We start from the raw sequence: 27,224 nt of genomic DNA, 5'->3' as shown, positions 1-27,224 counted from the left end.
TATATTAAAAATATAAAAAGATTACACACCACCACAACCATGCTAGATTTATATACCAAAAGTGAGGGTTAATTCAACAAAAGGAAAATTATAAATATAACTGAGTTAGCCTCTATTATTATTATTGCTATTGTTACCATTGTCATTATTACTTATGGCTTCCTATAACTACAAGTGCAACCCTCATTTTGGGAGATTCCTGAACATTGTTACCAGTGTGGTTACTTGTAATACTTTTGCGTGCATGTTAAGGATTAAGTAGTTTTCTCTGAAGTATAAGCTGCCCGTAGCCTCAAAGATCTACCTGTGGGGCAGCTAGGTGGCGCAGTGGATAAAGCACCGGCCCTGGATTCAGGAGTACCTGAGTTCAAATCCGGTCTCAGACACTTGACACTTAGTAGCTGTGTGACCCTGGGCAAGTCACTTAACTCTCATTGCCCTGCAAAAACAAAACAAAACAAAACATAGGGACAACTAGGTGGCACAGTGGAAAAAGCACCAGACCCAGATTCAGGAGGACCTGAGTTCAAAAGTGACCTCAGACACTTGAACCGTGGGCAAGTCATTTAACCCTCATTGTCCTGCCCCCCCCCCCCAAATCTGATTATAAAAAGCTGCTAAAAATAAAATAAAACGAAATAAAAATGAGTAAGCAAAGGAAAAAGAACCTGACCATAGATAGCTATTTTGGTATAAAAAGATTTGGGTTCATATTCTGAGGAAGATTTTGAGGTTAAAAAAAGCCACTCCTATGCCCCCCAAAACCATCAAACGCCCAAAAAGAGTTCTTGGAAGAACTTTAAAAAGAATTCAAAAATAAAATAAGAGAAATCAAGGAAAAGTTAGGAGTGAGGGGAGCAATCCAAGAAAAAATTTTTTTAAAAGTTCTATTTTTAAAAAAAGGTCTAAAATCTTAAGGAATAATTCCTTGAAAACTAGAATTGGGCAAGAGTAATCAAATGACATTATAAGACACCAAGAAATAATTAAACTAGAAAAAACAATACAATCTGAAACATCTTAGAAAAACAACCGATTTGGAGAACAGATTAAGGAAAAACAATATAAGAATTGCTGTACTACCTGAAAGTTATGATAAAAAAAAAAGAATCTGGATACAGCATTACAAGAAATTATTAAGGACAATTTCCCTAAGGTTTTAGAACAAGAAGTTTTTAAAGTAGAAAAACAAATCTACCGTTCCCCCACCTGAAAAAGATCCTAGGAGGAAAAATTAAAGGAATGTCATAGCCAAATTTCAAAACTCCCAAGTTAAGGAGAAAATATTGCAAGTGACAAGAAAAAAAAAACAATTTACTGCAGAAATGCAGTCAGGATTTCACAAGACCTAGCAACTTCTACTCTAAAACAACCCTATGGTCCAAGACCGAGGTCTTAGAACATTATCAAAAAGTTTTTACTTTTTTTGAGCTGGGATTGTATCCAAGAATAACTTACCCAGCAAAGTTGAGTATAATCCTAAAAGGAAAAAAAATAGACATCTGACAAACTGAAAAACTTTAAATTTGTAACAAAAAAAAAAATAGAACTCAATGAAAAATTCATTACAAAAGATCCAGAAAAAAATAAAGAAAACATTAAAGATTAATTATAAGGCACTCATTAAGGTCAAACTATTTACTTATTATTATATGAAAGTGTTATCAGTATTCTTAAAACTGTCATCATGGGGGCAGCTAGGTGGCATAGTGAATAGAGCACTGGCCCTGGATTCAGGAGGACCTGAGCTCAAATCCGGCCTCAGACACTTGACACTTACTAGCTGTGTGACCCTGGGCAAGTCACTTAACCCTCATTGCCCTGCAAATATATATATATATATATATATATAAAATTAATTAAACTGTCATCATTACTAAAGTAGTTTGAAAGAAAGGTTTTATCTGAGTTGAAGAGGAAACCATGTGTACATATGGGAGAGTATAGAAGTCTTCTGAAGATGTAGAGAGAAAATTGGGGGACTGAAGGGGTGTATGGATTGAAATTTAGGGGATGGGGAGAGGGGATGGGGGAACTCATGGGGGAACTCTTGGAGGCGTGGGTGAAGTGGGGGGGTGGAAGAGTGGAGGAAGAAGATAAGATAACAGGGATTGGGTAATAAAAGGAGAGTGAGAAAGAAAATAGTAAAAATAAGATGGAGGGAAATTCACAAATAGTAATTGTAACTGAATGTGAAAGGGATGTTTACAGCAGCTCTCTGTGGTGGCAAAAAACTGGAAATTGCAGGGATCTCTATCAATTGGGGAATAGCTGAACAAGTTGTGGTGTATGGTTGTGAGGAAATACCACTGTGCTGTAAGAAATTCTGAGCTCTAAGATCTTAGAAAGGCATGGAAAGGGGCAGCTAGGTGGCGCAGTGGATAGAGCACTGGCCCTGGATTCAGGAGGACCTGAGTTCAAATCCGGCCTCAGACACTTAACACTTACTAGCTGTGTGACCTTGGGCAAGTCACTTAACCCCAATTGCCTCACTAAAAAACAAACAAAGAAAGGCATGGAAAGACTTGTACGAAATGACAAAGATAAAGTTAGAAGAACCAAGAGAATACTGTATACAGTAATAGCAATATCGTTTTAAGAACTTTGAGCAAAAAAGTCATTCTATTAAAAATACACAAATTAAAAATAAAGCATGTGAAGGCCATTATTATCTACAGAGAAAGAACTGAAATATGTATAGAATTTGTGTGTGTGTGTGTGTCTAATGATGTAGCTATGAGGGGTGATGAGGGGAGAGAAATTTACAAGATAACTTTGTCCTATATTTGAAGGGAACAGCAAATTATACATGACAGATTTGTGCTTTTATATGCAATCATCGTTTTATTTTACTATGTTATTGAAATATAAAATAAATTTATTATAAAAAAGAAAAGAGGGGGCAGCTAGATGGCACAGTAAATAAAGCACCAGCCCTGGATTCAGGAGGACCTGAGTTCAAATCCAGTCTCAGACACTTGACACTTACTTACTAGCTGTGTGACCCTGGGCAAATCACTTAATATTCATTTTCCCACAGAAGGAAGGAAAGGAAAGAAAGCAGGAAAGAAAGAAAGAGAGAGAGAGAAAACATTAGCTGCTGAATGTTGGAGAATGGATATGAGAGCTTAATTACCTCTCCAACCCTTCAAATCAGCCCCACAAAACTAGAAGAATCAAATGGCACTTCATCCTTGGAATCCACACCTCTGCAATGGCTATTTCCTATTCCTGGGATGATGTCCCTTCAAACCTTCATCTTGTAGCATCTCACACCACTCCATCTCCTCCAGGAGCAAATACAAAACACTCTGTTTGGCATTCAAAGCCCTTCATAACCTAGTCTCTTCCTATCTTCACAATCTTCTTACACATTACTTCCAGCCATATACTCTTCAGAACAGTAACAATGGCCTCCTGGCTGTCTAAAGAATAAGACAGTCTATTTCTCGGCTCCAAACCTTCTCCCTGGATGTCATCCAACCCTGGAATGCTCTCCCTCCTCCATCCCAACTACTCATCTCCCAGGCTTCCTTTAAGTCTCAACTAAAACCCCACCTTCTATAAGAAGCCTTCTCCAAGCCCTCAATTCCAATACTTTCCCTTGGTTATTTCCTATCTATCCTGTCTATAGCTGGCTTTGTCTCTATTTGTTTGCATGTTGTCTCCCCCATTAGATTATAAATTCAAGGTCTGAGATTGTGTTTTGCCTCTTTTTGTATCCCCAGAGATTAGCACAATGCCTGGCACATAGTAGGCACTTAATACATGTTTAATGATTGATTGGTTGACTTAGCTTACACCCTACCTTTAGTTAATCACCCCAACTCTGAGTATATTCGCCTCTAAAGTTATCATGTATCTGTTTTGCATGAGTTTTCCCAATACCTATTATCTATGTGCATGTTTTTTCTTCCATTAAAATATAAACTCCTTAAGGGCAGAGTATTTCATTTTTGTTTTGCATCACCAGCTACTAGCACAGGGCCTGGAACAGAGTCAGCCCATAATCAATGCATGTTGACTGGCTGATCCTTCATTCCTGTCCAAGTTTACTACAGGCATTCCACAACTTAAAGGTTCTATTTCCAGTTTGCAGACCATAGTTAAGTCTATAACAGATTTTCTAACAGAAACATTACTATAAATGATCATTGTGTTTTATGATACAATTCTAAGAGTACTAGGATAGGCAAAATGAATTGTTTTATATTATAATAATTTCAGTGGGAAAAAGTATTCCTGATTTCAAACCACCTCAAAAAAACAACAACATTCGAGTCAGTGCCATAGACAAGTCACCTCATCTCTCTGGGAATTGTTTTCAGCATCTCTGAAATGAGGAAGACATTTTGAGTATGAGATGCCATTCTCCACACACAAAAAGAGAACTGAGATGGAGAGGAGGGAAGGCTGGAGTGCCCAGGCTCTCCCAGACAACTCAGGATTGGCAAGGAAGAGTTGTACCAACAATGGGAGTAAATGGGGTACATGTGACAGTGATGGCTCAGAATAAGGACCTGAATTCAAATCCTACTTCTACCCATGAGACTTCAGGAAGGTCACTTACTCTCTCTCAGCCTCAGTTTTCTCATTTATAAAATGAGAAGGTTGGACTAGATTGTTTCCAAGATCCTCTCTAACTCTGGATCTAAGATCCCATGGGGAAGACAGTAAACACAGATAAAATCATTTCCAACAACTGACTTAAGACTAAGAACACTACAAAGAAATCTTGCAATCTCAAAGAGGACTTGGATGGTGGTCTCTTGATGTTATTTTTAAAATACTGATCAAAACTAAATACTGCAGAAGTATAATGACCAAGCTTAGTACCCAGAATAGGAGAAGGCACTTTCCTCTCACTCCCCCACTCCTACTGCTCTGCAGAGGTGAGAGAAGGATGGGCACAGGCTTTTTCAATGTTGATTACTTCTGCTAAATTTTTGTTCCCTCTTTTTCATTCTTTGTTAGAAAGGAAGACTATCTGGGAAAATGCAGGAAGAGGGAGACATCAGGAAATATAAGGAATATAAAAACAAAAGGCTACACTAGAAAGTTACCTTTTAAAAAAGAAAGTCAGTGGTGGGGACATTTATTTTGACATGTCTATAATTAAAACAGGGTCCACAAATGCTAAGGAAGCTGTAGATAAGGCATCCCCTTAAATGCAAGTCAGTGAAAGGTATATTTTTAATAAATACTCAGAGTAAATGTAGCTGACATCCTCCAAATGTAATGTATTATTATTATTATTAAACTAAGAGAACCAAGCATCAAAGTGACAAGTGCTATTATTTGTCCTTTTTGCAATATACAGTTAAATGACATAATGATGGATGCTGGTAGCATATTTTAACAGCTTCAGAAGCCACGTAAAGCAATTTGAAAAAATGATTTAGATTTTAATGTGAACGTGTCAAATTCCTGGCATCTATAATCCATCTGAATTACTTTAAATAAATCATAGGAAGAAAAAGTCCAAAACAGTTAATGTCCAATAGGTTCAATACTGAAAAGACTGAGCTCCCACACACTGAAAGTATTAGAATCAACTTTTTAAATTATTATTATATTTGTGCATTTTTAAACATAACTATTTTTAAAAAGCAGAAGTTTTTACCTGAAACTTATATAAATATAAGACACGGTCTTTGCAAATGTCAGCAGTGTTCTCAGGTCCCTTTCTAAAGTAGTAGTCTCTCTATGTTTGCTTGGTATCTTAATTTGCCTTTGGTTTCAAAAGTAAGCTTGCCAACACTATTCCTCTCAAAACCTCAAAAATTCCATTACTAGTTTTAAACGAAATTAAAGGAAAATAGAAGCATTCAACCCATGGCAAAAGTATGTACAAAGTGTTTGTTGATGCTCATAAATAGACTGAGAAATTTAGACATGTCTGAAAGACAACTGCTGTATAGTCAACTCTGTTTTGCTCTGCTATGCAATGAAATAGAAAAAGAATTATTGCTGCCAATTCAAGTGAGTGCAACATTAGATAAATTTAAACTGAAATGGAGTATTTTTTTAAAAAACAAAAGTTTTATACACACACATATATACATATATAAATGAGTTTTTCATTTGAAGGGAGACTAACTAGACTGCTCATTTTTATAAACTAAAAAAATCCACATGGGTTAATGTTAGTGTCTCCTAAACATAAGGCAATTCCTTACTTTCTCAAACATGATAAGAAAAAGAATAAGAATGACTGAGAAAGAGTGCGGGGTGGGAGTGGGGGGAGGTCAGTCAGTGAGTTATGAACCGCCCCTCATAAACACCTCTGCCCAAGAAATGATCCTTCCCTACCCACAACTGATAAGAATATGCCTTCTCAGTGGATTTGGAATAATAAGGTTCATTCAAATTCCACTCCTGTTATTTACTAGAGTTGAAGAAATCTTAACCTCTCTGCACCTCAAATCCTCATCTGTAAAATGAAGGCGGTTCGATCTAATAATCTCTTTGGTCCCTTCTAGCTCTAAATAAAGAAAGCCCTTTCATTGCCAGGTTGTCCAACATGTTCCATCTACATCCCTACCCCTTGCCTCCCACTGGCAGCCAGGAGGCACTTATTCAATTTTAATTTAAATGGTGGAATTACTATAACCCCCACCATCCCTCTCTCTTGACTCCTGAACCTTGTTCCCTACTGCCTCTCTGCCAGACCCTTAGCTACTTATCCTCTCCAATTCTATTCATAAGTTGCCCTCCATAACTCATAAGACCTGAGCCCAATGGCCCCACACCATGTGGAACCCTCATCCCTACTATTAACACCAACAAGACAGGAAGTTCTCATCCCTACTGTTGTTGGCCACCCCAATGAAGATCTTATCTCAGGCAGGCCAAGGGAGCTACCAGCAGTTAGCTTTGGCCAGCTTTGAAGGTCATAAATACAGAAACCAGGACAATTTGCATTTCAAATATTCTGCCCCATGTACAAATTAGAAAATATTTTTTTGAACCATGAATTTCAATTCTGATTTTGAAAATACAGTCACTGAAGCTAAGAACCTATGTCTACACAACCTTCCAGAGCTACAGTGGAATAAAAAGGCATTCTTTATATCCTAATTTGGAGCTCAATGAATTTTCCCATAAAAACATTGTTATAAATGATAAGATTCTACAGGACTATTATATACTACTTCAAGTCTACCAATATGTTATGTACCTATGATTTCACTGATGTGAAATTCCCTTGCCTGAAGTTCAAACTGATTCTATATCTTAGAATACGGTATTTGTCGTGGCCAAAATATCCATCATGCATTAGTCAATACGGTGATGAGCCTCTCCAAAACTGACTAGACTGACCGGCCCTCAAATGATAAACATCCTGTGGCAAAACTCAAAGTTTTTCCAGTTTGGCAAAACTTTGGTTTGCCAAAGTCAGGGCTCTGTAGACACAGTCTTCAAGAAACCAGAGTCAATCCCACAGACACCATCCATGATGAGCTATCACAGTGGGATTTTGTTTGTTTGTTTGTTTTTTTGGTGAGGCAAATGGGGTTAAGTGACTTGCCCAGGGTCACACAGCTAGTAAGTGTCAAGTGTCTGAGGCTGGATTTGAACCCAGGTCCTCCTGAATCCAGGGATTGTGCTCTATCCACTGCGCCACCTAGCTGCCCCTCACAGTGAGATTTTAATCTGGCATACAATGGGGTTAAATAGAGTTCTGAGAAACTAGGCTAAGAGCTTGACCACTGTTTGAGTGAATGAAACATTTATTAAGGACCTCCGATGCTAATCTCAGGAACACACACACACACACACACACACACACACACACACACACACACACACACACACACACACCTGCTGCCCTCAAGGAGCTCACATGGGGGAAGACAACACGAATGGGAAGTTTCAGTTGCAAGTCTGAAGGAAAGGTCCCTTAAGGTGCAAGAAAGAAGTCTATGTTAATACATCTTCTTTATTGCCATTTCCACTGACAAAATCAGATCAGTTTCTCTTGTGGAACCATTTGACAGGGGTAAGGACTTCAGTGGCAAGAGCTTTCTTTTCTGATTCTTCAAGCTGCTATGGCTATAGCCCCTACAGGAGCGCTTCCAGACTGCCCCAAGGTTCTGGGATTCAGGGTCCTGGAGTGTCTCCATCAGGCTCTAACTTGCCTAGCACTTGGTGGCTCCTCTTTCTCCCTCACTTGCCTAGGACTTGTGCTTTGCTGTTTCAGCTATACTAGCTTATTTGTTTATACTATTTTCAACAGAAAGATGAATTCAGAGTTTTAAATGATCATTTTACTAAAGAAAGCTGTGATAGCCTATATAACACAAAATTAACAACTGTAAAAAATGTATCTTCTTTACTGTAAATCATGCAAACAGCTAAAAGTCAATTGTTCATTCAATGTAAATTAACAGCACTTAAAACAACATAATTCTTAAAACTAACTTGAGAAAATAGGCAACAATCTATTGCTATTTGCAACCAACATACAAGTTATCAAGCTATTTACAAAACATACAAAAACAAAATTCTATCTCTAGAAAATTAATACAGACAATACAGAAAGATAGACTGTGTTAAGGGGAAGGAATAAGCATTTCTTAGACGCCTACTCTCTGTGAGGGACTGTGCTAAGCACTTTAATATTAGTTAATAATATTTTAAATATTAAATTAAAATTATTTAAAAATAATAGTAAAGACAATATTGTCTCAACTGATCCTTACAACAACTCTGGGAGCTAAGTGCTATTATCATTCCCATTTCACAGCTGAGGAAACTGACCCAGGGTCACACAGCTAGTAAGTGTCTGAGGCTGGAACTGAACTTAGTTCTTCCTGGCTCCAGGTCCTGCACTCTATCAACTTGTACCACCTAGAACTCCTGAAAAAATTCTTAATATCCATTCTCTCATATTCATTCAACATTCATTAAGCATCAAATGGGTAAAGAAGTTTTTCTTTTTTTTTTTTTTTCTGGGTCCATCGCGTTTATTTTTTTTTAATTTTTATTTTTTTTAAATCATAAAAGTATTTTATTATTTTCCAGTTACATGTAAAGATAGTTTTCAACATCTGTTTTCCTAAGATTTTTAGTTCCAAATTTTTCTCCCTCCCTCCCTTCTGTCCCCGCCTCCCCAAGACAGAAAGCAATCTGATATAGGCTATATATGTACAATCACATTAAACACATTTCTGCATTTGTCATGTTGTGAAAGAAGAATCAGAACAAAAGGGGGGAAATCTCGAAAAAGGGGAAAAAAACAAAAGTAGAAACAGTATGGTTTAATTTGCAGTCAGAATACACAGTTCTTTTTTCTGCATGTGGAGAACATTTTCCATCAGTAGTTCTTTGGAATTGTCTTGGATCATTCACTGCACTGCTGAGAAGAGCTGTCTATCACTGTTGACCATCACACAATGTTGCTGTTACTACGTACAATGTTCTTGTGGTTAAAGAAGTTTTTCACCACCCATTTACAACAGCAATAACTAAGAATGTCCTATCTATGTGTTATGATCATACAAGGTTACCTGATGAGGTATAACCACAGAGATAGCTTTATTTAATTGTCCTCTGATTATCAATATCAAGCAATGCCTAAAACAGGAAGATAAACAGCTCATGAAAGGTGGTTTGCCACAGTCACAGAGAATATCCTATAGAAAGTTCAAATACAGGAAATTCCCTAAGGATGACATGGTCCTCTAAATGCTCTTGATTTACATATGGTATTATATCAATTACATCAATTCTCAGAATATTATATAGCTTCCTAAATGAGATCTAGAATCAGTTAAAGGGAATCAGTCTAAAAAAAAATGTAGGGGCAGCTAGGTGGCACAGTGGATGGAGCACCGGCCCTGGATTCAGGAGTACCTGAGTTCAAAATCTGGCCTCAGACACTTAACACTTACTGGCTGTGTGACCCTGGGCAAGTCACTTAACCCCAATTGCCTCACTAAAAAAAATAAAAAAATAAATTTAAAGAAAGGAATCAGTCTAATAACCAACACAAGAAAAACTAAAGCATGTCTCTTATCCAGGCTATGGTATGCAATTGAAGGAAAAGCATATGGTTAATCTGTCAATACATATTAGAGAATGTTACAGTTGTTGGAAGGGCCCTCAGCAGCCAATCGTCCAAACTATAGTAGAAAGGAATCTCCAGTATAATTATTCAAATAGAGCATCCAGCCTCTGTGTGAAGATCTGCAAGGAGCTGGAACCCACCACATCCCACTTCTGGATAACTTTCTCCTGTTGACTTCCAGTTCTACCCACTGGAGCAGAAGTGAGATAGATAGATGGATGGATAAGTAGATGGATAGATGGATGGATAGATGGGTGGGTGGATGAATGGAAAGACGGATGGATATGTATGTATTGTGTGTATATACAGATGTATGTATGTATGTACGTATGCATGTGTGTGTGATGGGACAAAAGTCATTAAGGGGTTTCACTATTTAATAACACCTTTAGTTTTTGTTTGTAATGTTAAGGGCTAAAATTCTAGCTAGTCTGTCTAAAATATCTAATGAGTGGTGGCCAATAAATTATAAGCTTTAGCAAGAATTAGGCTTTTAAGCATTTATTGAGGAGAATAAGAATTTGGTAAAGAGAGAAAGGCCTACATTCATCTATCTATTAAAGGGAGAGCACATTTCTAGCTCTGCTCTCCACCAGAGTCCAAAGGAAAGAGAGAGAGACAGAGTGCCCAGCTCCCCCTTCCTCCTCCCACCAGCAAACGTCACTTCCTGATGCCAAAGAAAAGACGCATGGTCTTGCCCTCAGAGATGTTCACCTCATTTCTACAGTATGTCTCCAGCAGGTGGCGTCATTCCAATCGTTACAGTAAGTTACAATACCATAGCATTGTATACAGTATATACAGGAAATGAATTTACATTATGTGTGAAAAATAAAATATCATAAATGGTAAAAAATAATAATAATAATAATAATTTTCAAAAAGTTATTAATGGGGGCAGCTGGGTGGCGCAGTGGATAAAGCACCAGCCCTGGATTCGGGAGGACCTGAGTTCAAATCCGGCCTCAAACACTTGACACTAGCTGTGTGACCCTGGACAAGTCACTTAACCCTCATTGTCCTGCAAAAACAAAAAACAAATAAAAATTTTAAAAAAAAAGTTATTAAAACATCGTGACTTTTGGCCCACCCTGTGGATGGATGGATAGATGGAGGGAGAGAGAGAGAAGAATGAAAACTGTATTTCAATATAACTGGTTTCCTCTACAATCCAATGTGTATTTTATTTTATGCATTTCAGTATATCATTCTAAGAAGGGGGTCCACAGGCTTTACCAAAATGCCAAAGGAGTCCGTGACACAAAAATGGTTAGGAACTCCCAGTGTGGACCAAAAGAGAATGTAATCCCTCCTTCCACAGGATAGCCCCTCAAATACTAGAGAATGCTATCACGTCCCCACTGAATCTTCTTTTCTCAAAATTAAAACACCCTCAGCTCCTTTCAGTTGATTCCCTATGGCATGGTCCTTCATCACCTATCTTGGAGAGACACTACATACAACTGGACAAGAAATTAAATGACGAGGAGGGGGAAAGCAAGCTGCATTTTGAGAGCTCTTGTCTAAGCTGCTCCCTGATATGAAAAAAAGAAAAAAACACACAGCAAAACCCAAAAAAACCTATCTCTTTAATACCAACATTCTCCCAACACTATGAAAAGGCTGTGAATCATGGAACAAATTAAAACTGTCGAGGTAACCCATAGGACAATGATGGACATTAGCAGACTTCGGTATATTACCAACAAAATCTCACGCGCAAAAAGTTGCATAAAAAAGATCATTCGGGAAATATATGATCAAAAAGGGAAATAGGACAGTCGCAAAGCGAGGGATCGGACAGCCAAGCACTGCACTGATGCCCACAGAATTTAAAGGACTTTGGGGCCATTGAGAATTTCATCTGTGGAGAACTAATGAGAAGGCGTAGTCAGTCCTTCCTGCACAGACAAGAAGGCACAGACGTTACCACCCATGCCTCTGTAGTGAGTGACCCACACTGTTGAGATCATCAATCAACTGAAGTATTAAAGAAATACAGAGAACACAAATGTTAGGTTGGAAGAGATAAAGGTTAAGATATTTTCTTTAAAGTCCCCTGACTTCACAGAGTCTACTAGAGGTAATAACATAATACATTTTAGAGATACAAACAGAGCTATGCAGGGTTGGGAAGGCAAGTTACTACTACACTGTGGATTTACAATCAGGTTTGGGAGAGGGGGAAGACAATCAGGACAGGCTTCATGAAAGAAGTGACATTATAGCCGGACTTCTAAGGACAGACAGGGACTTAATGGGTAAAGAGAGATAGAGATTCCAGGCATAACAATTAACAATGACAAAGGAGCAGAAGAATACAGAGTGTATTAAACAGGAAGAGAGTAGGACTGTTTGGCCAGAATATAGCTTATGTGGAAGCAATAGATGAGCCTGAAATAGCAGGATGACACCAAGCCTGTGGAATTTAAACTAGTTGGTCGGCAATAGGGAGCCTCTAAAGAATTGTGAGCAGAAGGGTGAGATGATCAAATCTATGCGCAAGGAATATGATTTTGGCAGCTGTACTGAAGAGAAGGAAGGACTGAAGGGAAAAGAGGTACAAGATCTACCAGGAGACAAAAATAACTATGAGGAAGCTAGTCCAACAGTATTAAGAAGATGATAAGGAAGGTCTGAGTAATAAAGTGGTGATCATGGCAGATATCTTTGTTTTACACCTCACTGATATTGATCATCGGAGCAGCACTGAACAAAAGTAATCTATGTTTTCCTCAGTTTTCTATCATTTCACAACTACTTCATTTCTATCATTTCACAATTACTTCATTTACTACACTCTAAGTTCTCAGGGGCAGTTCTCCCATACACACAGTCAATGCACAATCAAGATAAATTATGATAAACTCAATTTTGACCTCAAAACTCCTTTTTGTTTTGTACAGTTTTAGATGAACCATAAGCAAGAGCACAGAAGAGGGATTATTCATATGAGAGAACTCCTGTACAGCATCATGGAATTCCAAATTAAGTGAAAATGGTAATCATAAACCGATCTGTCTAGTGTCTCTCCTTTCTAGGAATATTATTATGGTCAATCTCATTTCCCCTTTCATAATAATTTCACATTTAAATACCACTTAAGATTTGCAAAGCACTTCACACATATTATCTCATAGGGTCCTCACCACAAACCTGGGTCACAGAAGCTAGGATTATCCTCATTTGCAGAAGACAACATTTAGGCTTGAAGAAGTTAAGCACTTTGCCCAGGGATGCAAAAAGGTGGGCCTTAGCCCCAGTCTTTACGACTGATGTGCTCTCTCCACCACACACCACACAAGAAAGACATGTAGTTATTTTTCCTCTCTTAGCATCTCTACTCTGTTAAGGGCACGCACTAACCTCTGAGAGTCACCTCTCTCTAGTCAATTCTAGTTCCATAACAGAGCTCCCATTTGCCCCTCCTCAGGCCACTCTCAGAGTAAGTTAACTAGCCAGTTCAGGCCCTCAACACCTCTCCCCTGAGGTATTACAATGCTTCCCAGACTCCAGACTCTCGCCTTTCTAGTTCATCTTCTATAAACAGATATTCCTAAAGCATGGCTCTGAGCAGGTCACTTGCCCAGCTTCTAGAATAAAAAACAAATCACTCTGATTAGCTCTTAGAGGCCTTGACATTTTGTCCAAGGACTACCTTTCCAGATTTATCGGCTATTACTCTCTTTATGGCCAAACCGTCTTATTTCCCTACAGGACATAACATACTCCATTTCCAAGCCTTTGCACATGCTGTCCCTCATGAATGAATTCCCTCCTCGCCCCATTCAAAGTTCTGCTCAGATGTATAGGAAGCCCACCCTGATCTCCTCTTCCCTGCCCCCACCTGTGCCACTTGTTAGTGACCTCCCCCTAGAAATTACTTTCCCTCTTTTTCATATTTAATTGCATGTGTACGTGTTATTTCCTTACAATAGGATGTAAGGTCCCCGAGGACAGAGATCATTTGTTCTTGTCTTTGCACACCCAGAACCTGGCGAGTGGTATTCCCTTCTCTGATGACGCTCTCCCTCTGCCTAGCAACCCCAAACCTTATTCTTCATCCTCACAGTGATGACAACCCCTTGACCCCTCAGTTCAGTGCCAGGTCATCACTCTTTCGATGGCTATGCTCTCTTCCCTTCCCCATCTTGGCTCCTTAGGGAACCAGTTCAATTCGACACTGTCCTCATCTCTTAAATTCCTTGTCCCTTTATTCTTTGCCAATCTTACCCTGGCCAGTCTTGGCTACCGACAGCTGGCATTACTCCTGCTTACCGGTTCCCAAGTAAGCTGCAGAAAAATCACAAAACCTTATGGAGTGGGCCTCTATAACAGTAATCTAAACTGGGCCCTCACTGCAGCAAGGAAATCTTTTTACACCCCCCACTATCCTACTCCCCAGAGCAGCTTTTCCAACCCTTTGCATCCTTCTCAAACCTCCCATGGCTCCCCCTCCCCACTCTCTCAGCTGAGAGCCTTCTCACATCTTTCTGAAGAAACTGAGGTAATTTGCCTAGAGCTCCCTCTCCCACCCTCCTCCTCATTTCCCATCATTCAAATGCTATCTCCATTTCACTCTTGTTTCACAAGAAAAGGTGGCTCTTCTCAAAGCAAAGCCCTACCTACTACACAAATGATCCTATTCCATCCTGTCTTCTCCTGCAGATTGGCTCCTCTATCATCATCCCCACTCTCACATATCTTCAATTTCCCCATGTCTAATGGCTGCTTCCCAAATCCCCACAATCATGCCAATGTGTCCCTATCCTCAAAACCTCATCTTATCCCTCCATCCCCTCTGACGATTGTCACGTATTTCCTCCCTCGGAGAAGGCTGTCTACAATAGTTGCCTCTGCTTCTCACTCTCTTCTCAACACTCTTCAGTCTAGCTTCTTCCCCTGCAATCACAACTGCTCTCTAAGCAGTCTCTTCATTTCCAAGAGAATGGCCTTATCTCAGTCCTCCTTATTCTTGACCTCTTGGCTGTCTCTGACACAGTCAACTGCCCTCTTCACCTGGATTTCCTCTTCTAAGTTTCTGGAGCAGCAGTCTCCCAATTCTCCTCCTGCTTATGAGACCAATCCTTCTCTGTCTCCTTGGTGAATCTCCATTCAGGTCCCTCCCACTTACATCCTCTTCTCTTTTCCCTCTACACTATTTCACTTGGTGATCTCACCAGCCATCGTGCAATCAATTATCAGCTCTATACTGATGATTTTCACATTTATTTGTCCAGCCCTAAAATCTTTGCTGACCTCTAGCCTCACATCTCCACCTCCTTACAGATCATCTTGAATTGGACGGGCCAAAGAAATCTTATATTCCTTATGTCCAAAATGGAACTCATTACCTTTCCTCAAAAACTCCCTTCTCTTCCTGACTCCCCTTTTAGTGTCAAATGTACCACCATCCTCCCAGGCACCCAAACTCACAAGCTAGCTGCATCATCCCTCAACTCTCCAGTCTCTCTCATGCTGCTCCCATATCCAGTCTGTTGCCGAGGTTTGTTGTTTTCATAGCAGCTCATTCTCTTCTCTGACACCGCCACCACCGTGGCGCAGGCTGTCATCACATCTCTGTCAGGAGCCTCTTCCCACTCCAGTCCATCCATCCTCCACTCAGCATCAAAAGGATCTCCCTTAAGAGGGAGTCTGACCACTTTGCCACCCCATTCCATAAACCCCCGTGACTGACTCCCTATCGCCTCCAGGACCAAAAGTAAAATCCTCTGGTCTTTCAAGCCCTTAATAACCTGCCCACCCACCTTTGCAGTTTTTTATGCTTTTCGGCCCCATTCCCTAGATGGCCTGCAATCCAGTGACACGCGGTGGCCTCCTAGCTGTTCTCTCACAAGATATTCTCCCTACTCCCTACATTTCCTCTGGCTGACCCCCACACCTCCAACTCTCTCCCTCATTTCCACTTTACAGCTTACTCGGTTGGTTTCCTTTGTTAGGGCTAAAATCCCACTTTCTACAGAAAGACTTCCCAAATCTCCCAATCCCCCTTAATTCTAGTGCCATCTCTGTTGATTATCTCCAATCTAGCCTGTATATATTTTTTTCATACATAGTTGTGCATGTGCTGTCCTCCCCCATTAGACTGCAAGCTCCTTGAGGGCGGGGATGGCACAGCACCTTACAAACAGCAGGCGCTTAATAAATGTTTGTTGATTGATTGCTTGACAGGAACATTGAACTGGTGGACAAAAGAGATGGCAGCAGCTCTTATAACAAGGAGCAATCAAGAAAGACCCGTCCAGGAGTCTATATATATAAAAGTGGCACAAGCAGCAACACAGGCATCGTTGGCCACTTTCTGGGCAGGCCAAGCAAAAGAATCTAATGTTTCATTTCTTGCTAAGATTTTAGAAGTTGCTGAACCCTGATTAAAACAACTTTTCCCCAGGCAATTTAAAATAAATTACATTATATACCCAATTCAAAGTCATAGCATTATGATCAATTCTGTTCTGCTCATAGAAAAAAATGACACAAGAACTATGCACAAGTTAACTTTTGGGGGAGGTGGGGGTAAGGTAGGAGATGATGAGCTGATCCATGCAATCGATAATTCCCATAGCACTTCTAACTTTACAAAGCTTACTCTCCACAAAATCCCCAAGGAGATAAATGGCAAGTTTTGGCTTTTAGTCTGTTTTGAATTTAAGTGAGAAGGTCTTACTCAATTTTCAGGACGAGTTGATCTTAACAGGTTTGATTCCACATATGAACAAGCAAGCCATCACTTACACAATCTGTTAAGCAACAGGCCCCCAAAATTCATTATCTAAATATTTTCCACATATATTTCTGTTCAGTTATTGCATTAATTATAACTCAAATGTCTCAAGTTTCAAGGACTGTCTTTCTGCAAAAAGGGGCAGAGGGGAATAAACATTGGCTCTCCACCTAACAAGCCACTAAATCATCAAGCACGTTCTAGTTAACTAGATAAAACCCTGAAATGGGCAGCTTGAGCGAGACAGGTTTATGCAGGTCTTAGGTTCTCATCAGTGAGATGAAGGGGCTGATACAAGATGATGACGATGCTACTTCCACATCTGAATACTATGACCCCATAAATCGGTATCACTGGTCCCTACAACTAGCAAGCTAATTGATCCTCGGTAAGCCGAAACCTCTTAGCTGGGTCAAGTATTTCAACTTTAACATCTTAAAATGAAAATGTTGGGGGCAGCTAGGTGGCGCTGTGGATAGAGCACTGGCCCTGGAGTCAGGAGGACCTGAGTTCAAATCCGGCCTCAGACACTTAACACTTACAAACTGTGTGACCCTGGGCAAGTCATTTAACCCCAATTGCCTCACTTTAAAAAAAAAAATGATGGTTTTACACCTACCAGATAGTTATGTAAGGTATTAATAAAATATCATCACACAAGTGTGGAGCCCTCTGGAAAAGGAACATCATATAAATACAAAGTATGATTATACCAGGAATATCTTATAGGTTACTGACAGTCTTCTTCATTATAAAGCAATGTAAGATATTCTTTCTCAAGGTTTTTCTGATAGTATGAGATAAAGTTTAAAGGAATTTTTCTTAAATTTTTTTTGGGGGGGCAGGGCAATGGGAGTTCTTAAGTGACTTGCCCAGGTCACACAGCTAGTGTCAAATGTCTGAGGCTGGATTTGAACTCAGGTCCTCCTGAATCCAGGGCTGGTGCTTTATCCACTGCACCACCTAGCTGCCCCCCCAAAGGAACTTTTCTTAAAAGCCTAGGAGAAAATTGCTAAGGTCAAATCATCTTAGAATATTTATCACTTTATCACGTACGGACCTACTGCTCATTAAAATTCAAAGACAGCCCACATGTATATAACCTTTCCTCTCTTCTTCCCATCCTTCCCTACTACAGTTTCAACTCTTGTACTGGACATATACATAATATCAAGCAGTTTTCAAGCTAAAATTGGGGTTGTTTTAAAAATTAAAGAAAAACAAATTCTTTGTTATATGGGATGGCTCGAGGAGAGGGACAATAAAGGGAAATTTAGGTAATGTAAAAAAGGGCATCAATAAAAATTCATTTAAAAATTAATGAAAACCATCGCTAATGTCATTTACATTCAGTTTTCATTAGATAGCATTATTTGAATAAAAAACATTGGGGGTTTTTCTATCTTCATCCTCTTTGACTTCTCTAAGACATATGAAATAGTATATCAGCATTTCCTTAATAGCTCATATCCTTGCCTTCTGCAACACAGTATTCCCTTTCTGTCCTAACCCTTAAATATTAACGTACCTTTGGTCCTAACTCCTTTCTCAGTGATCTCTGATCTCGTCCACCTTCACCCTCACTTTTCTTCTCTACACTGAGAGGCAGCAGGGACGTACAGACTTGGGGACAGAAGCACCTAAGTTTAAACTCCCCTTCAGGCACAAAATTTAGCTGTATGAGCCAGAACAAGGCACTTACCTATTCTGATCCTCAGTCAACTCATCTATAAATAGGGATAAAATTTGTACTACTAATACCCTACAGGGCAGTATGACGATCAAAAAAACGAATATTAAACACTTTGCAGATATAAAAGCATGATAGAAATGTCAGCTACCATCATTTTACAAATGGACTGAAATCTATTTGTCTACCCCAACTCTTCCCCAAAGTTCCGGTCTCTTATTCTACCTGATGGATTTTTTACCTGGAATGGCTAACTACACTTCAAACTGACAAAGCTAAAAAAGAACTCACTGTCCCCCCACCCCACACATCCAAGCACCAAACAAGTCTCTTCCATTAAATTCAGTTTTGCCTTTTCGTCCCCTCTCCTTCACCCCATCCATCCATTCAGGTGCTAGGTTCTACAGCATTCCTCTAATTCGAATTAACAGTAACTACTCTCTTTCAAACACTGATTTCTTCTCACTGAGAGGATTATGGCATATTCCTAATTAGTATTCTTGCCTAAAATCTATCCTTTCCATTTCTGCTACCTCAGTCAGTCAAAAAGTATTTATAAAGTCCTGTGTTAAGTGATAGAATACAAAGAAAAGCAAAAAACAAGGCCCATGTCCTCAAGGAGATTACATTCCAAAGGGGGAAACAATATCTAAATATCAAGGTCTCTATTGTGAAGGCTGTACTTTCCCTCAAGAGATGTCATCTACTCCCATATGTCACTTCTACGTAGATGGCTTACAAATGGATCGTTCAAGCTATGACCTTTCTTTGAAAATGTTTTGTTTTCTTTTCCTTTTTTTCATGTCACTATCACTTCCCCATGCTGCCTCCCAAGGACCTTCATGGAACAATTATGTGCACTAAAACAAGACAAATCAACGTAACAGTCATGTCTTCAAACATTCTGTATTCTGCACCTCTAGTCTACCACACCATTCTTCCCAGAGTGGGAGTCACACTCTGCTTCCACTCTCTATCCCTGACTGCAAGCTCTTGTACTCCCACTCCCCTCAACCCTAACTACTCCCCCAACTATACATATTCTTCTAGATCTACCCCCTCCTTCCACGGTGCTCTCCATAATTAGCAAATTTACTTTCATCTTAAGCTTTTTTCTTTTTCATTCCTTCCATCTTCTGGCTCTCACTGAGATCTGGCTCCTTCCTGATTTCCCATTTTACCTTAATTTTAGTGCCTTCCCTCTGAGAATATCCCAATCTATCCTCTATGTATCTTGTTTGTATATAGTGTTTTGCATGTTGTCTCCCTCATGATAAGCTCCAATGAAAGGAGGGTTTGTTTTTTGCCCTTCTTTGTATCCCCAGAGCTTAGCACAGTGCTTGGCACTTTATAGACACTTAATAAATGCTAGCTGACTGACTGAATGACTGATGAAACTGCATCCTTAGCCATTCTTTCTAATGTGAGTTGTTTTTATTTTTTTGTTTTTGTGAGGCAACCGGGGTCAATCGACCTGCCCAGGGTCACACAGCCAGCAAGTGCCAAGTGTCCGAAGCCGGATCTGAACTCAGGTCCTCCCGACTCCAGGGCTGGCGCTCCATCCACTACACCACCCAGCTGCCCCATTAGCCATTCTTTCTAGAACACCTTTCAGTCACACCTATTCTCCTTATCCTGAAACTCACTGGTACTGGTGTAACAGTTAAAACACTTCATACAGGGGCAGCTAGGTGGTGCAGTAGATAAAGCATCAGCCTTGGAATCAGGAGGACCTGAGTTCAAATATGACCTCAGACACTTGAAACTTACTAGCTATGTGACCCTGGGCAAGTCACTTAACCCCAAATGCCTCACCAAAACACACACACACACACACACACACACACACACACACACACACACACACACACAAACATTTCATACTCCCCACTCTGCCACTTCTAGACTATCATTCTATGATCATCTCTCAGCAACATCTCCTCTGAGGACCACACTACAAATTTATCACCCAAATGAGATACTCTCTCACCTCTCTACTGCAACAGCCTCCTGGTTGGTCTCCCTTACCTCGAGTCCCTACTCTACGTTATTCTCCATGCAGATACCAAAATTGTTGTGTTTGGGGGTTTTTTTGGTGGGACAATAAGGGTTAAGTGACATGCCCAAGGTCACACAGCTAGTAAGTGTCAAGTGTCTGAAGCTGGGTTGGAACTCAGGTCCTCCTGAATCTGGGGCCAGTGCTTTATCCACTGTGCCACCTAGCTGCTCCCTCAAAGTTATTTTTCCTAAAGCATAGATCTGTTCCAATTCAATGAAGTTCAGTAGTTCCCTATTACCTCCTGGACCAAATATAAAATGCTCTGTTTGGCTTTCAAAACCCTTCACAACCTGTCCCCTTCCTACCTTTCCATTTTTCTTACACTCTCTCCCCTTCAAGTGTTCTAAGATACAGTGATAAGGGCCTCTTTATTATTCCTTGAATATGACACTCAGTCTCCAGACTCTGTGTCATCCTCCAAGCCTAAAATGCTGTCCTTTGTCACATCCTCCTGGCTTTCCTGCACTCCTCAGCTCAAATTCTACCTTCTGCAAAAGGTCTTTCCCCACTCCGACCACTGTTTTGCTGCTTTCCCTGAGATATACATTATGTCTTCAATGTATAGCTATGTGCATATTATCTTCCCCATTATAATGTGACCTGCTAGAGTGCATGGACTGTATTTCTGCCTTATTTATATACCCACTGCTTATCATAGTGCCTGACATACAGTTAGCGCTTAATAAATGCTTACTGAAAGAATAACTGACATATGGTCACTGCAATGATCAGAGTTCTGCAGACTTTCAACATTGTCCATCCTTTATGTTACTGTGGTCATTGTGTACATTTTCTCCTGTTTCCGCTCACTCTGCTCTGCATCAAAACACACAATTATTCCCAAGGTTCTAAGAATTTTTTCATTTGTCATTTCTTATCACACAATAATAGTGTTACATTCATAGACCAAAATTTATTCAGCCACTCTCCAATCAATGGATAACCACTTTCCCTCCAGTTCATTACTATTAAAAAAAAGTATTCCTATAAATATTTTAGTACAAGTGGGAACTTTCCCTCTATCTTTGTCCTCTTTAAGGTGTATACGTCTAGTAGTGGTATCATTGGTCAAAGAGTGCATACAGTTTAAGTGACTTTTTTTAGTATGATTAAAAATTATTTTCCAGAATGACTGAACCAATCCACAGTACCACCAACTATGCATCGATGTGTCTGTCTACCTGTTACAGCCTCTTCAACAACTGGTATTTTCATCTTTTGTCATATTTGCCAATGTGACAGATACAAGGTTAAACCTCAAGTTTTTTCATTTTCATGTCCTGTACTATTAATGGTACAGATCATTCTTTAATAAAATGTTGTTCATAAAGTTGCATTTCCTCTTTTGAAAACTACTTTGTCATATTTCTTGACCATGTTGACAAAATAGCTAAGACCTCTTTCCTAAGCTCCAATGTTTCCAACTGCCTGATGGGCATTTACATCTTCATGTCCTGAAAACACTATAAACTTATTATGTTTGAAACTGAACTCAGAAAAAAAAAAAGAAAAGAAAATTGAACTTACCATTTCCCTTCTCGAATCAGTTCTGACTTATTACTTGTTTCATGGGATCATAAATTTAGAGCTAGAAAGGCCTTTTTTTCAGGTCAACCAGTAGTCTATTCTAAAGATCAATCACTCAACAAGTGGATTTTATTAAGTACTCTGTGTGTGCCAGGCACTGGGCATACAAAACCAAAAAAGCATTAGCCGTTACCCTCGAAGATATGAGGTAACCTTGGACGGGAAAAAAGTAGCATGGGAGTGCAGGGACCAGGAAGGGCCTGAGAAGAAAGGTTAAGTGCCAAATTGCAGCCTGGGAGCTGAGATTCTGTTAACACTACTACTACACTCTCAGTACCCAGGCACAATATTTTAGTATAATCTTGAACACTTGCAAATCCTTCAACCTGGACATTCAGTACCTTGCACAATTCCTATTTCATAGCAGGCAATCAAGTGTTTCTTAAAGTGAATCAGTCAATAAGTGTAGTTGAGTCTTCCTTCATCTCGTCCCTAGCACCAGAGGAGGCTTCTTTCTCATTTCCCTAAAAATGCCAGGTTCTCCCTGCTCTAAATCATCCTGCACAACATTACCAGAACAGTATTCCTAAAGCACAAAATCACAGAATTGACATTTTAGAACTGAATTAAGACCCCAGTAGACATATAGTCCAAACCATAACCAAAAGGAATTCCCACTACATAACATGCCTGACAAAGGATCTTCCAGCCTCGACCTCCCATAATTGCCAGGAAATTTTTCCTGACATTGAGCCTGAATTTTCCTCCTTCAACTTTCACCTACTTCTGCACTCAGGGACCAAATAAAACAATTCTAATCTCTCCTTCACATGACAATCTCCCCTTCAAATACTTGAATAAAACAGTCATGTCTTATTCACTCCCTCTTAGCCCACCCCTCCCCCCCAATTCCTATCCAAGTTAAATGGCTCCAATTCCATCAAATGATCTTCATGTACAATGGACTCGAGGCTTAGTTATCCTTCTCTTGATTCTCTACAGGTTATCAATGCCTTTCTTAAACCGTGGTTTCCAAAACTGAACACAGTATTCTAAATGTGGTCTAACCAGAACAGAAGGACTGTCACCTCCTTTTTTTCCTGGAAGCTTTGTCTCTCTCAATGGAGCCCCAAAATCATATTCGTTTTTTTAGCTGCCACATCAGGCGGCTAACTCATATTGAGCTTGTCCTTCAGTAACCCCCCTAAGATCTTTTTCAGGCAAACTGCTGGCTGGTCCTACCTTCCCTTTTGTTTGCACTTGTGAAACTGACTTTTTGAAACTAAATGTAAGACTAGTTTATTCCCAATGAACTTCATCTTAACAGATTCGATCTAATAATACCTTAGCCGGAGGTTATTTTTAAAAATCTGGGTCCCAAGCTCCACAGATAGATTTCAGGAGGTTTTATTATCAAATATTGTCAAAATTTATTATCAAATACCTCTATTTGAAATTTAGCATTTCCCTCAATTGTGATTTTTAAAAAAAATTATTCTGAGAAAGGGTCCAAAAGATTCAGTAGACTGCTTAAGAGGGTCAATAGCACAAAATAGGTTAAGAACTCCTACTCTGGTTTCTTAATATCTATTAAGAACCTGACTCTTCTAACACATTGTGTTAGCTATTCATTTCTACCTTTAGTAATCTGCAAATCAGATAAGCATGACATCCATGCTTTTATCCAAGTTATTGTTAAAAATGTTAAACAAAGGGCCTAGCACTGTTTTAAGTGTGTCATCTTCCTGTTCAAAAATCTTTAATGCCTCTCACTGCCTAACCAACACAAGCCCAAATTCCTGTCATTCAAGGCCTTCTAAACCAACCATCTCAGTCTTTTGTTAAAAAAAAAAAATGTGATCAAGCAGAATGTTAGATTTAAAGTCAGAAGACCTGGGCTAGAATCTTGCCTTATACACTACCTGTGTAACCATAGCTAAGTCACATCCTGGCAAAGCATAGGTTTCCTCATCTATAAAACAGGAATAATATATTCCTTAGCTCATGGGGATTTTGGAAAGCCCAGAAAAGTAAGTCTGTCTAAAGTGGCACCTACTCAATAGCAGAAATGGGTCTTGAATTTCCTAAGGTTTTCTAACTCCAAGTCCACTCTATCATACTGATTCCCCTTGTCTTCTGGATGCCCTTAGTAAATACTTAAGTCTGCACTACTCCTATGAAATGTCACATAGTTTTACATAGTTTGCCTTATCTCTCTTACTAAATGCTAAGTCCCTATCTCATCTACAACTATGTAGTCCACATACTCTCTGCTCAATATTTGTGTAATGAACAAGAATGACAGCTGCCTATGATGGTAAATCAGAGCTAGACAATACTTTTAAAACATGGCCCACGTCACAGGTTACTTGATTTCCTCAATCCTTTTTTCTTCTACAGCACTCCCTGGGATATCCTTCTGAAAACAAGTTAGCAACCACATGTTGATTACTGTATCCAAATCTAATCTGACCTCTAACCTCATTCTCTACCCTCTTGTATAGCTCAGAAACTTCAGGTTTTACCAAAAAGTTATACACAATTTGTGTGACTTAAAAAACATCAACAAGTAATCTTCTGTCCCAGACCTGTAACATAGAAATAAATTTAGTCTCTTCTTCCACTTCATAAACAAGAACTCAAGGCTGTTGTTATTTCCATCTTTTTCTATAACTCATGATTTTACTTTTTTTTCCATTAATTCAACTGGGCTTGGCATTTTCCCTGCCTTTAACACTATATACACATTTATGGGAAATGGTTTTTTAAAATTTCATCTGGTCGAGGCAGCTAGGTAGCACAGTAGATAAAGCACTGGCCCTGGATTCAAGAGGACCTAAATTCAAATTCGGCCTCAGACACTTGACACTAGCTGTGTGACCCTGGGCAAGTCACTTCACCCTCATTGCCCCCCCCCCAAATCATCGTCTTTAAGCTGTTGACTTTTCTTCATATACTCTGAAATATGTTCAAGTTAGTGGAAAAATAGACTATAATGTATTTGCTAAGTTTTAAAGCTTAAATACAATCATAATATTTAAGCTTTACAGTACAATATGATCTTCAAGGCACTAAAAACCAAAGTCCCTTACTTCTAAAATGGAAAAAAAAAAACCATCACAAAGCTTACTGGCTCTCCAAAATTATAGCAAAAGCACTTTCCACCTATAATCTGTATGTATGAAAAGTTTCTATTAATTATATTTATAGTTTCAAAAGCAGACCATCACTGAAAGTTATCAAGAAAAATATTATCACCTCTGTTCAATTTGTGTTAACCTCTACTTTGCATACCTCATAATAGTTTTATGAAAAGTCACACAAGTCCACATATGACAAACCCATATATAAAGCATACAAAGATAATGGAGAACCCGTAACTTTCAAGCCTTCTGTAATGTTATGCTAAATTTCAGTAAATGCATTAACCTCAAATTAAGCTCAGCCTTTTTTTTTGTTTTTCACCTAAAATTTTTCTTAACGCTTTAGTATTTTTTGAACATCACTTTGACTTCCCAGTAACACCTCAACCCGGCCCTCTCCCCCTCTTAACAAAGCAGTAAATTAAAACACACCAATACAATGACAAATATCTGACAACCTTCTCAGACCTCATTCCAAAACTATAGCCTTCCACCTAGGAGGGAGGAATGTTTTTACATTGATCGGTGTTCTGCTGATCACTGAGTATTTTGGGCAGCCACAGGAATTCAGAGATTAGAGGAGAAGCTCTGCAAGAAAGTACAGGCGCTTCCCTAAACTACTTATTTTCTCAAGAAAAAGAAATCCGTTTTTTAAGTTTAGTGAGTAAAGATCCTGTAAGAAGTTGTTTGCATTTAACATAACCTGAAGCAACAACAGTCCAGGACAGCTGGAAGCCCAACATCCCCTAAACGCCTTGGCACGGTCCCGACCCCAAACTCCAAAACTTCTTGATTTGCAAAAGTTTCCTGTTCCCCTCGGGCAACAAATCGCCTCAAAGATGGGGGGTCTGGGAGGCAAACACATTCCATTCGGGGGCTGAGGATTGGGAAAGAGATTGAGGGGGGAGATAAAGAAGGGGGGAAGCCCCGGGTGCAGGAGGGCAGCGCAGACCCGAGCCAAGGGGGTGGGGGTGGGGGACTGCCGCTTTCCCCCCATAACCTCCACTCTAGCCTGCCCGTATCTTGTTTGTATATAGTTGTTTGCAGGTTGTCTGCCCAATGAGACTAGGTGCTCGCCGGGGGCGGGGCCTGGTTTTTGCCTTTCTTTGTATCCTCAAAGTTTAGCAACGTCCCCGGCGGGCAACCGGCATTTATTAAGCGCCTACTATGTACCAGGCACCGGGCTAAGAGATAGAGATACAATGAAAAGGAAAAAACAAAAAACAAAATAACCAAGCAACCAACCCTAGTCCCTGCTCTGAATAATTGTTGATTTGCCTTGGGGGAAGGGGGCTGTGGGAGCCAAACCCCCACGAGCCGCAGCCCCGGGACCCCCCTTCAGCCCAGGCGCCCCGCCCCCCCGGGCCCAGGTCGGAGCTCCCCGGGCGGTGACCTGTCCGCGCCGAGCTTGCCTGAGGAATCCAGCCTAGGGGGGACCCCGAGATGGGGCCGCCGCCGCCGGGGAACGGGGGAGGCAGGGCCCCTACACCCCCAACCCGGGCACGGCGTCCCTTTACCCCCGCCCTCCCCGGCCCCGCCACTCACGTTGCTCCATGAGCGCCGGGTCAGCGGGGCGCGGCTCAGGGGGCGCCGAGCCCTCGGGCTCCTTCCCGGGCTGGAAGAGGCGGCTGTACCCCCCGCGATGGAGCCGCGGCGGCAGCAGCGGCGGCAGCTACCAGGCCTCACTCCGGCCCAAAGCTCAGCTCAAGTGCTTCCGGTTGAGGGGGTGGGGAGTAGGGAAGGAGTCTGGCACCGGAACTTCTTGGGAAGGGTGGGCGGGGGCTCGGGGAAGTGGGCGGGCCCCAGAGGGGCGGAACCTCGGCTGAGACCGACAGGCTCCTGACGGCGGGGGAAGGGGAGGGGGAGGGGGCGGAGCCAGAGGCGAGCTCGCTAGGGCTGGAGTAGCCCTGGCCCCATGCCGGGCGTGTCCCGGCTTCCTAGCGGCCTCCAGGGCTCCTGTGCCTGCGGGGACCTGCCCTCTCCCTGGG

General features: G+C 40.5%; 1 protein-coding gene across 3 annotated transcripts in view; it reads right to left on the bottom strand.

The window, feature by feature from the left end:
* The window catches only part of FRS2 (fibroblast growth factor receptor substrate 2), a 127,213-nt gene extending 100,282 nt beyond the window's left edge, over positions 1-26,931 (bottom strand). For all 3 annotated transcript variants that reach the window (XM_043967314.1, XM_043967312.1, XM_043967313.1), the window contains exon 1: positions 26,782-26,931. The gene's annotated coding sequence lies outside the window, so the exon portion shown is untranslated. The remainder of the gene's footprint in view (positions 1-26,781) is intronic.
* Positions 26,932-27,224: the final 293 nt, after the last annotated feature.

Source organism: Dromiciops gliroides, chromosome 5 (assembly GCF_019393635.1).
Source record: "Dromiciops gliroides isolate mDroGli1 chromosome 5, mDroGli1.pri, whole genome shotgun sequence".
NCBI lineage: Eukaryota > Metazoa > Chordata > Mammalia > Microbiotheria > Microbiotheriidae > Dromiciops > Dromiciops gliroides.
Note: the sequence above shows the minus strand (reverse complement) of the source record. Positions and strands in the feature narration are given on the sequence as shown.